Below are 8,829 nucleotides of genomic sequence, written 5' to 3' on the forward strand. Positions count from 1 at the left end.
AAATTAACCGTTGCTTAGGATTTTTTCTAGCATTATTTTAGTAAATTTAATTTATTTTTGTTTTCTTTTTGTTTATAGGAATTAAGGAAGGAAGCTGATAAATAACATTGTCTTCAAAAGGAGGAGCTCTTCTTCAGACATCAATCATCTCCTTTTCTGGGTTCTTTCTTCCCATTCTCATTTACATAATTTTAACTTGTTTTAGAATCTCACAGTTTATGCTAGGACGTAGATCTCTGGATTTAGAACTAGCACCGTTTGATCCTGAGATTGAAAGAACAATTCGTGAAAGATTGAGAAATAATTTTGTTGAAATGGCGAATGAGACTGAAGTTAAAGCTCTCAAAGATTATTCAGCTCCTGTCCAATTTAATGCGCCTTCATGCATAGTGTTGCCAACCACTACGGCAGCACACTTTGAACTTAAACCTGGAGTCATACAATTGTTGCCAGCCTTTTATGGATTGGACAAAGAGGACCCATATCATCATGTGAAAGAATTCTTAAACATTTGCTCCACCTTTAAGTTCCAAAACTTCTCAGACGATTCGATCCGCCTACGCCTGTTTCCTTTTTCTTTGAAGGATAAGGCGAAAGCATGGTTGAATTCTCTAGAAGTTGGATCTATCACTACATGGGACCAACTGTCTAAGAAGTTCTTAAACAAGTTCTTCCCCGTTCACAAAACCAATGCCCTCCGTAGAGAAATCACTAACTTCACACAAAAAGAGGGCGAGCACTTTCATGAATGTTGGGAAAGATGGAAGGACTTGCTTCTTAAATGTCCTCACCATGGTTTTGAGAAGTGGCAACAAGTTCAATACTTCTATGACGGTCTGACACCACAGAACCGTCGCATGGTTGATGCCACCAGTGGAGGGTCATTCATGACCAAAAGTGATGTCGAAGCGTGGAACTTCTTTGAAACTTTGTGCGAAAATTCCCAGCAATGAGATTATTCAAATAGAGGTGATAGAAGTCCCCAACAACAAAAGAGAGGTGGTATATATGAGATAGGAGTCATACCAGAGCTAAGTGCCAAGCTTGATAACCTGACAAAGAAAGTTGATGCTCTGGTATTGAATAATGGACCACCACAAACAGCTCAAGTCGAGGCATATGCCACATGTTCTAGTCCTGCCCATCCCATGCAGTCTTGTCCATCTGGTGCAGCATTCCCAGAACTTCTCTCTGAACAAGTTCATGCTATGAACACTTTTCAAAAATCTGGGAATGATCCTTACTCGAACACATACAACCCAGGGTGGGCTAGACATCCAAATTTCTCTTGGGCAAAAGGACCACAACAAGGAGGACCATCTGGAAATCCTCCCATGCAACCGCACCTCCAAGTTGGCAATCAACAACCTCAACAGTTTCCACAATATCAACAATTGCCTACACAATCAAGGAAACCATCTCTTGAGGATACACTCCATCTTTTCATGCAGAGTTCTCTCCAATTCCAAAAAGACACCCAACAAACCTTACAAACCAGGAAAGCTTACATGCAAATGCACAATCCATTGCCAAGCTGGAAGTACAAATGGGTCAACTAACTGCCACATTGAGTGAGAGAGAGAAGGGCAAGTTCCCTAGCCAACCCGAGGCTAATCCAAAGGGACAGTATGAGATTGGCTCTAATTCCAACCAAGGGCAATATCATGAGCAGGCCAAATCGATCACTACCCTTAGGTCAGGCAAGCAGATTGATAAAGAATAGAGATGCCTGGGGATGAATCAAATTCTAAAACAGAAGATCAAGATAAAGCAGAGAGTCATACCAATGCATCCAAAGTCCAAAAGCTCTCTGACTCTCCAAGAGCCACTAATGTGCCACCTTATGTGCCCAAAGCACCCTTTCCTCAACGTCTGGCACCAATAAAGAAAAGAAATAACTTTGATGAAATCTTGGATGTGTTTCAAAAAGTGCAAGTCAACATCCCGTTGCTTGACGCTATCAAGCAAGTCCTTGCTTACGCTAAGTTTCTTAAAGATTTATGCAAACAAAAGAATAAGAATAATTTTAATAATAAAGTCTTCCTTGCAGAGCAGCTCAGCTCCATGATTCAACATAACACCCCTCCTAAATTTAGGGATCCAGGAGCTCCCACCATTTCTTGCGGCATAGGAGATCATAAGATCGGGAAGGCATTACTTGATTTAGGGGCGAGTGTCAATTTGTTACCATATTCGGTCTATGAGCGCTAGGACTTGGTGAGTTGAAACCGACTAAGGTAACATTACAACTAGCCGATAGATCTGTCAAGGTGCCCCGGGGTGTTATTGAAGATGTGTTAATCCAGGTTGATAAATTTTATTTTCCAGTGGATTTCATAGTTATAGATACTCAGCCTGTCCAGAATCTTCATAGTCAGATCCCAGTCATTTTGGGTCGTCCATTTTTGGCCACATCTAATGCTATTATCAATTGCAGGAATGGAGTTATGAAATTGTCCTTTGGTAACATGAATATTAAACTCAATGTTTTTAATGCAGGACAACAACCCTCAGATTTGGATGACATATTTGAAGTGGACATGATCGAGAGCCTTGTGCAGGGACTCCTTCCGTACATCTTTTGAAGATCCTCTGGAGACCTGCTTAGCACAATCGGGCATGGATTTTGACATTGATAGTCCCATCCATGAAGTCAATGCATTGCTCGACTCTACTCCTATATTGGAGACTGAAAAATGGAGAGCGAAAGTGGAACCTCTTCATCCCTCTGAGATTCTTCCTGACAGCACAGTTTGTAACTCTGAGAAGACAAAGGCGAGCAGGCTGCTTAATGTTCTCAGAGCATATAAGGCAGCAATTGAACGGAAGATAATGGAAATACAGGGAGTATGCCCCACGATATGTATGGATCATGCTGTGGAAATGTCGCGTGAAATGCAAAGGAAGCGTGATCCTAACATGGAAGAAGTTGTTCGAGCAGAAGTCCTTAAATTATTTGACGACAGTGTCAGTTACCTCATTTCAGATGGCACAGTTCATGAGAACTCACATCACTTGTCTGGGATTGGTTAATCAAGATGTTGAGGTAATTTCTTTGGCGGACCCTGGTTATAAAGATTATTTCATTCATGGTCCGTTCTTGTCTGGCTGAAGACGTTAAACTTAGCGCTCATGGGAGGCAACCCAGCCTTTTGCTTTATTGTATTGCTTTTTATTTCATTCATTTTCAATTTTCTTAGTTAGTTACTTCAATGTTTGTGGGTAACATTACTGCAAACCCTCACGAGACTACAACTCGTCCACTAGGGGTAACCTAGGGGTTTAAAGGCTTGTTGCATGCGCTAAATGCAATCGAGAGCACTGCGAAAGTGGTATAGGTAGGATCTTCTTTTGTTTTTCTTTTTGTTATTTTTGCTTATGTTGATTTCTCTCTTGTGCTAACTCGCTTTTACGTTGAAATTTTTCACAAATTTTGAGAAAGCTTCTTGATTCTCCATCCAGGTATTATCTTTTCATCACTCCTCTTTTATTCTCGTTGTTCCATGTGCATTGCTTGTTTATTTCTTTTACATCGAGGACAATGTAGATTTTAGGTTGGGGGTGGGAGATTAGGTTACCTAATCAGTATTTTCTTGGTCTTGAGCAAAAACTTAAAAATTTTTTTTTTTGGAATTTCTATTGAATTCAAAGTGATTTTGAAGGATAGTTGTGATTTTACCATTATAAGATACATGACGTTGGTAACTTATGACTCTTGGATTCGGCCATCTGCTTGACAGTTAATTTTGAATTGTTAATCCATGATTAGACGTTGTAAACATTGATTGAGTCATGATTTCACATATCACATCTCGCTTACACATTAAGTTTTCGGTTCGATAACTGAATGATTAACTTGGTAAAAAGAAGAATTAAAAGGCTAAGTCACAAAATCTTTACCATAGGTTTGCTCCCTATAGGTATAGCTTTGATTCTCCATAGTTGACTTATAAAAAAGTTGGGCGACAAGTTTTCGCCATAGGTTTGCTCCCTATAGGCGAGGATTTGAGTTCCTTGGTGTACTGTTCATAAAGAAAATCAAAGGCTAGTTGAATGGAAAGTTAATCTAAAATGCCAGTATTGGTTTCAAGCTTGGTTGTCACGAATTACTAACGATATCATGAAAATTGACAATTGATTGTAAGTCGAGATTACACTTTACACTCATGGAACTCAATGTTTAGGAATGTTATAATTAATGGATTAATATGTTGAACTTGATTATGAAGTTTACTGAGAGCTTGATTCCAAGAGAAAAATTCCACACACCAATCATGAATCTTAGAATTTTCACATCTCAGCTATCTGTTCACAAGTCACTTGAGTTTATAGGAATCATCTTTTATTTCTAAAATTATTTTCGCATACTTTGCTTGGGACTAGCAAAATGCTGGTTGGGGGTTGTGATCAGGGTCAAATATTGCATATCAGACCCCAGTAATTACCAGATTTTATGTATATGATAATGCTTAATGGAGTATTTTAATTGTATTTTTATTACAGGATAAAGTCAGGAGCGTTAATTGAAAATTGGTGTTAAAGGCATGGATTTCATGATCCAAAGTCTCCAGAGCACGGGGTGGACTCCAGGGAACCAATAATGAAGATTTTACACGTCTGGGATCTGAGGAAAGCAAGCCAAAGGGGCCCGAAAAGGGTCCAGAATGCAAGATCACATGGTTCCCACTATCCGATCAGTTCGAAACTTCATACATGAGATGAGGGCCGTAAATTAACCGTACATATTAAATTTCAGCCATTGAAGATCGCGGGAAGTGGTCCAACGGACAGATCAGCCCATTAATCTTCACCTTGGGGCCCACCTGATATTTGGAACTGCCTCAAACTTGGAGCTGATGGTTGAAAATAGATGACAAATAGGATGGACGGATTGGATTTCTCGTAAACATCACGGTGAGCCCTGTGTAAGAGATGTGTACACAGTGCACAGGTGCATCGGCTGCGCACCAAACGGACGAGCGTCGGTCAGCAGCGCTGACCCGACTTCGTCTTTGGAAAACGGAAGTTTCCGTTTCCAGCGTCCGCGGAACCGACCGCTGTCATCGGTTGTGGGGCCCACCTAGTGTCCAAATGGACAATCCGAACCGTCCATCCGCATCCGGGGGCCGAAATCATCATCTCCTAGATGTCCGTTTGGTTCCATGCATGTGTATGGACGTTGACCGCTGAAAAACGCAAAACGGACGGTGAGTTCAAAACTCCGTGGGCCACCGCAACTCTAACTCGAAATTGGGCATTCCTAGCCGTTTTTTCATCCTCCATCCAATGGACGACGTGGATTCCTGTGAAAAGTCCAGGAATGGGCCCCACCATCATCGCAGCGTCGGTTTGGCGTCCGCGTAGCGTCTTCCGCTGGCCGTTTTTGCGAAGGATTGTGGGCCCCGTACGTCACCCGTACGGCCGATCCGAGCCGTCCATCGTGTAGAGGGCTTCGAGATCTTCAAAACTATGCTGATATTCCACTCCCATGGGGACACACATGTGCGGTACAGAGGCCACAAAAGGGCTCCCCGGCAACGGCGCCAAAAACTTGATGTTTTATTTAAACCAACATGAGATAATGAACCTTCAAAACCACCCATTCTTGACTGAAATTTCGTTCTGAATCCAATGGATGGGGTGGATTTTCCAGAAAACACCTCTGTGGGGCCCACCGATCACGGCTGCGAAAAATTGCACTTCGAGTCCTTCTACGACTCTGCCACCGACCCCAGCCATCCAGCAGCTATAAAAGGGGAGTTTTGGACGTGGGAAAGGCATTCAGAACCAGAGGATTCCAGATCTGAAGCAAGGGAGAGAAGAAATAGAAGAAAGAGAAGAAAGAAAAGAGAGAGAGATTGTTTGGTTTGTCGTTTTTTTTATGAATTTTATTTAATATTTTTTTATGGATTTTATGGGTCACTAATCTCTCAGCGTGCTGAGATGAAGCCCCTAATTTGATTAGCTCTTGTATTGGTTGATTTACTTTGAATATTAATTAATTTGTCTCTTTCTCTAAGTGGGCTTTATGGGTTTAAATTCTATACTTCTCCATCTATGAACTTGACCAAAGTATATATATGGATGTTGTTTGGATGCTTATTATAGGTGCTTGTGTCTGAGCAAGAACCGGTTTCCTATAGAGGAAGAAACAGGGTGCTTTAATGAATGTACATTCCATGTACCCGACCAAGGACATGGGATATATCATTCATGGCATTGCTTAAAGGAATTAGACAGTCTGTATGCCCGATTAAGGACACAGATTGTGCTTTCTCTATTTAAGTGGTATCAATCTAGATCAAGGTGAATCAACAGACAAAACAAGGGTTAGGATAATTAGGGGTGGATTCGAAAGTCCTAGTGCCCTCTCTCTGATTGAATTTTCTTCCCTGTTCTTAATTAATTATTTTTCATAAAATTGTGCTTAGTAATTCATTCCATTATTTGTTGGATTAGTTAAGGAGAATCATAGATTTGAATTGTGACGACCAGTCCTCGTGGGAACGATCTCGTAATACGTACCGTATCTACATCTGATTCGTATACTTGCGAGTTTAAAAATCATTTAAATCATGTTGGTTTAAATAAAACATCACTAGTCCTCGACATACAGCTCCTTGAGACAGATGAAGCCAGATAAAACCTGCTCGAAGATAGTTAGCTACCTGGAAAGTTAAGATCCTGTCTCAGGCTGGGAGACTGACACTGATCAACCATTTAAGGGGTGAGGGACATGCTGATTGGCATCCTGAGGGATCTTCAAAAAGCCTTCGCTGATTTCCTGTGGGGCTGGGAGGGGACCAAGTGTAAATGCCACTAGTGCAGTTGGCAATCGATTGCTCTTCCTAAGGCTGAAGGTGGGTTGGGACTCAATAGCCTTACTGTTGTTATGAAAGCATTTTGCCTGTAGATGGCGTGGACCCTTAATTTCAGGAGAGAGTCCAATTGCTGGAGCCAATTTATCTGTGCCAAGTATGCTATGGGCAGTCACGGCGCTGGAGGTGCATCTGCACAGGCCTCTGCATCTGCTCCATCCTACACGTCACCGCTGTGGAAGAAGATTTATAAACTGAGCCCGTTACTAGAGCCCCAAACACGCTGGCTGATCAGGAAGGGGGAATGTAACGTTTGGAGATGCGACTGGATAGGGCTGGGTCTACTTGTCAATTGGGCCACTCGCACCATCCCACTAATTTTTCTGTCGGCTGAAGTTATGGACTTGCTCATTCCAAATGGTTGTCAGGCTCACTCCCCGCTACTTGCATTTCTACCATGCGTCATCATTGACCACATAGAGGAGGAAGATATTTGTACCTCCTCCACAAACGATAGGTGCATCTGGATGGACTCGACCACGAGGGAACTCTCGGTTCGATTAGTAGGGAAACTTTTCAAATCTCATGCCAACAAGAAGACCTAGTCCAAATGGGTTTGGCATGCAAAGCTTCTACCAAAGATGTCCATACTATCCTGGAAGATCCTTCACAAAGCCATCCCAACGGACACCAAGCCATCTAACGTAAAGGGGTTTCCCTTACCTCCAAATGCAACTGTTGCTCCTCTTCATTTGCGATTCAAGCAGAATCCATCGATCACAACTTTCTCCTGGAGACTAAGGTGAGGGAGGTTTGGGCCTATTATGGCAGAATCCTCGACATGAGCGGGCCTTCCCAATCATCTGCGGTGGGAATGGCCTTCTTCTAGTGGTCTGACGCCTCTTCCTCCCTCCATAGATTTCCCTTAAGGGTCTCATTCCCTCCTTCATATTTTGGGAACTATGGAGAATGAGAAATGTAGCTTGCTTAGATGGTGTAGACATTCTAGTTGCTAGTATCATCACCAACATTAAGTGCTGGATCACGCAGTTAGCCCCGCTCTTGCCCCCTCCCAAATCTATTTACCTGTCCATATCAGCTTCCCTCTCTACCCTGGGCATCTTGGCTTTTCCTGCTCTGCATCATACTACTCGCATCGTCAAATGTCTAGGCCGCAGCCTGGTTGGACCAAGCTCAACATTGACGGTTCAGCCTTTCGCAATCTTGACCCATTGAGAGGGGGAATCCTTGCTAGGGACAACACTGGGAAGATTCTCGTTGCCTTCTCTCAAGCCTATGGCCTCAGGTCTAACACACGGGCTGAAGTGAGAGCCATTCTTGACGGCCCAATCTTGTGTGCAAGATTCGGGCTCAACAAAGTGGAGGTGGCCAGCAACTCGAAATGTGTCATTTCTGCCCTATCGAACCCGTCGACCCTCTCTTGGACCATATGGTACTGGATGATGAGGATCAGGGCCATCACTCGATCATTCGAAATTGACTTTGCCCATTGTCATAGAGAGGCTAATTTCCCCCGCTGATGAGTTGGCCAGCATGGGGAGTGGAGGCCAAATGGATCGCTTCTTCTAGACACTGGAAGATCTATCAGCCAAGATTAGAGGCCTCCTTTTCTTAGATAGAACCGGCTTGGGTAGCATCCATGTAGGCTAGCTGGCGGCCCTATCCGGTCTCATCTGCTTCTTGTACATTTTATGATGGGCAGGCCCAAATTGTCGGTATGCCCGAATCCACTTCTGTAAAGATTTTGCTACATGAATATATTAGATGGAATTTTGCGAGAGAGAGAGAGAGAGAGAGAGAGAGAGAGAGAGAGAGAGAGAGAGAGAGAGAGAGAGAGAAGAAGAAAAAAAAAATGAAAAAGTAAAAAGAGCCTAAATTTCAATCAGTGCAGTATTTAAGTTCAAAGGAATCTACCTACACTGAAACAAAAGCCTATTTGATCACATACATCTTGTTGTAGCTTGCCATGGAATGAAAATCATGAAATATG

At 42.6% G+C, this 8,829-nt stretch overlaps 1 non-coding gene across 1 annotated transcript; it reads right to left on the minus strand.

The window, feature by feature from the left end:
• Window positions 1–692: 692 nt before the first annotated feature.
• Window positions 693–799, minus strand: LOC131254434 (small nucleolar RNA R71). Its single transcript, XR_009175546.1, has one exon. It is a non-coding gene; the product is annotated as a small nucleolar RNA R71 (small nucleolar RNA).
• Between the last annotated feature and the right edge of the window lie 8,030 nt (window positions 800–8,829).

Source organism: Magnolia sinica, chromosome 8, assembly GCF_029962835.1.
Source record: "Magnolia sinica isolate HGM2019 chromosome 8, MsV1, whole genome shotgun sequence".
Taxonomy (NCBI): domain Eukaryota; kingdom Viridiplantae; phylum Streptophyta; class Magnoliopsida; order Magnoliales; family Magnoliaceae; genus Magnolia; species Magnolia sinica.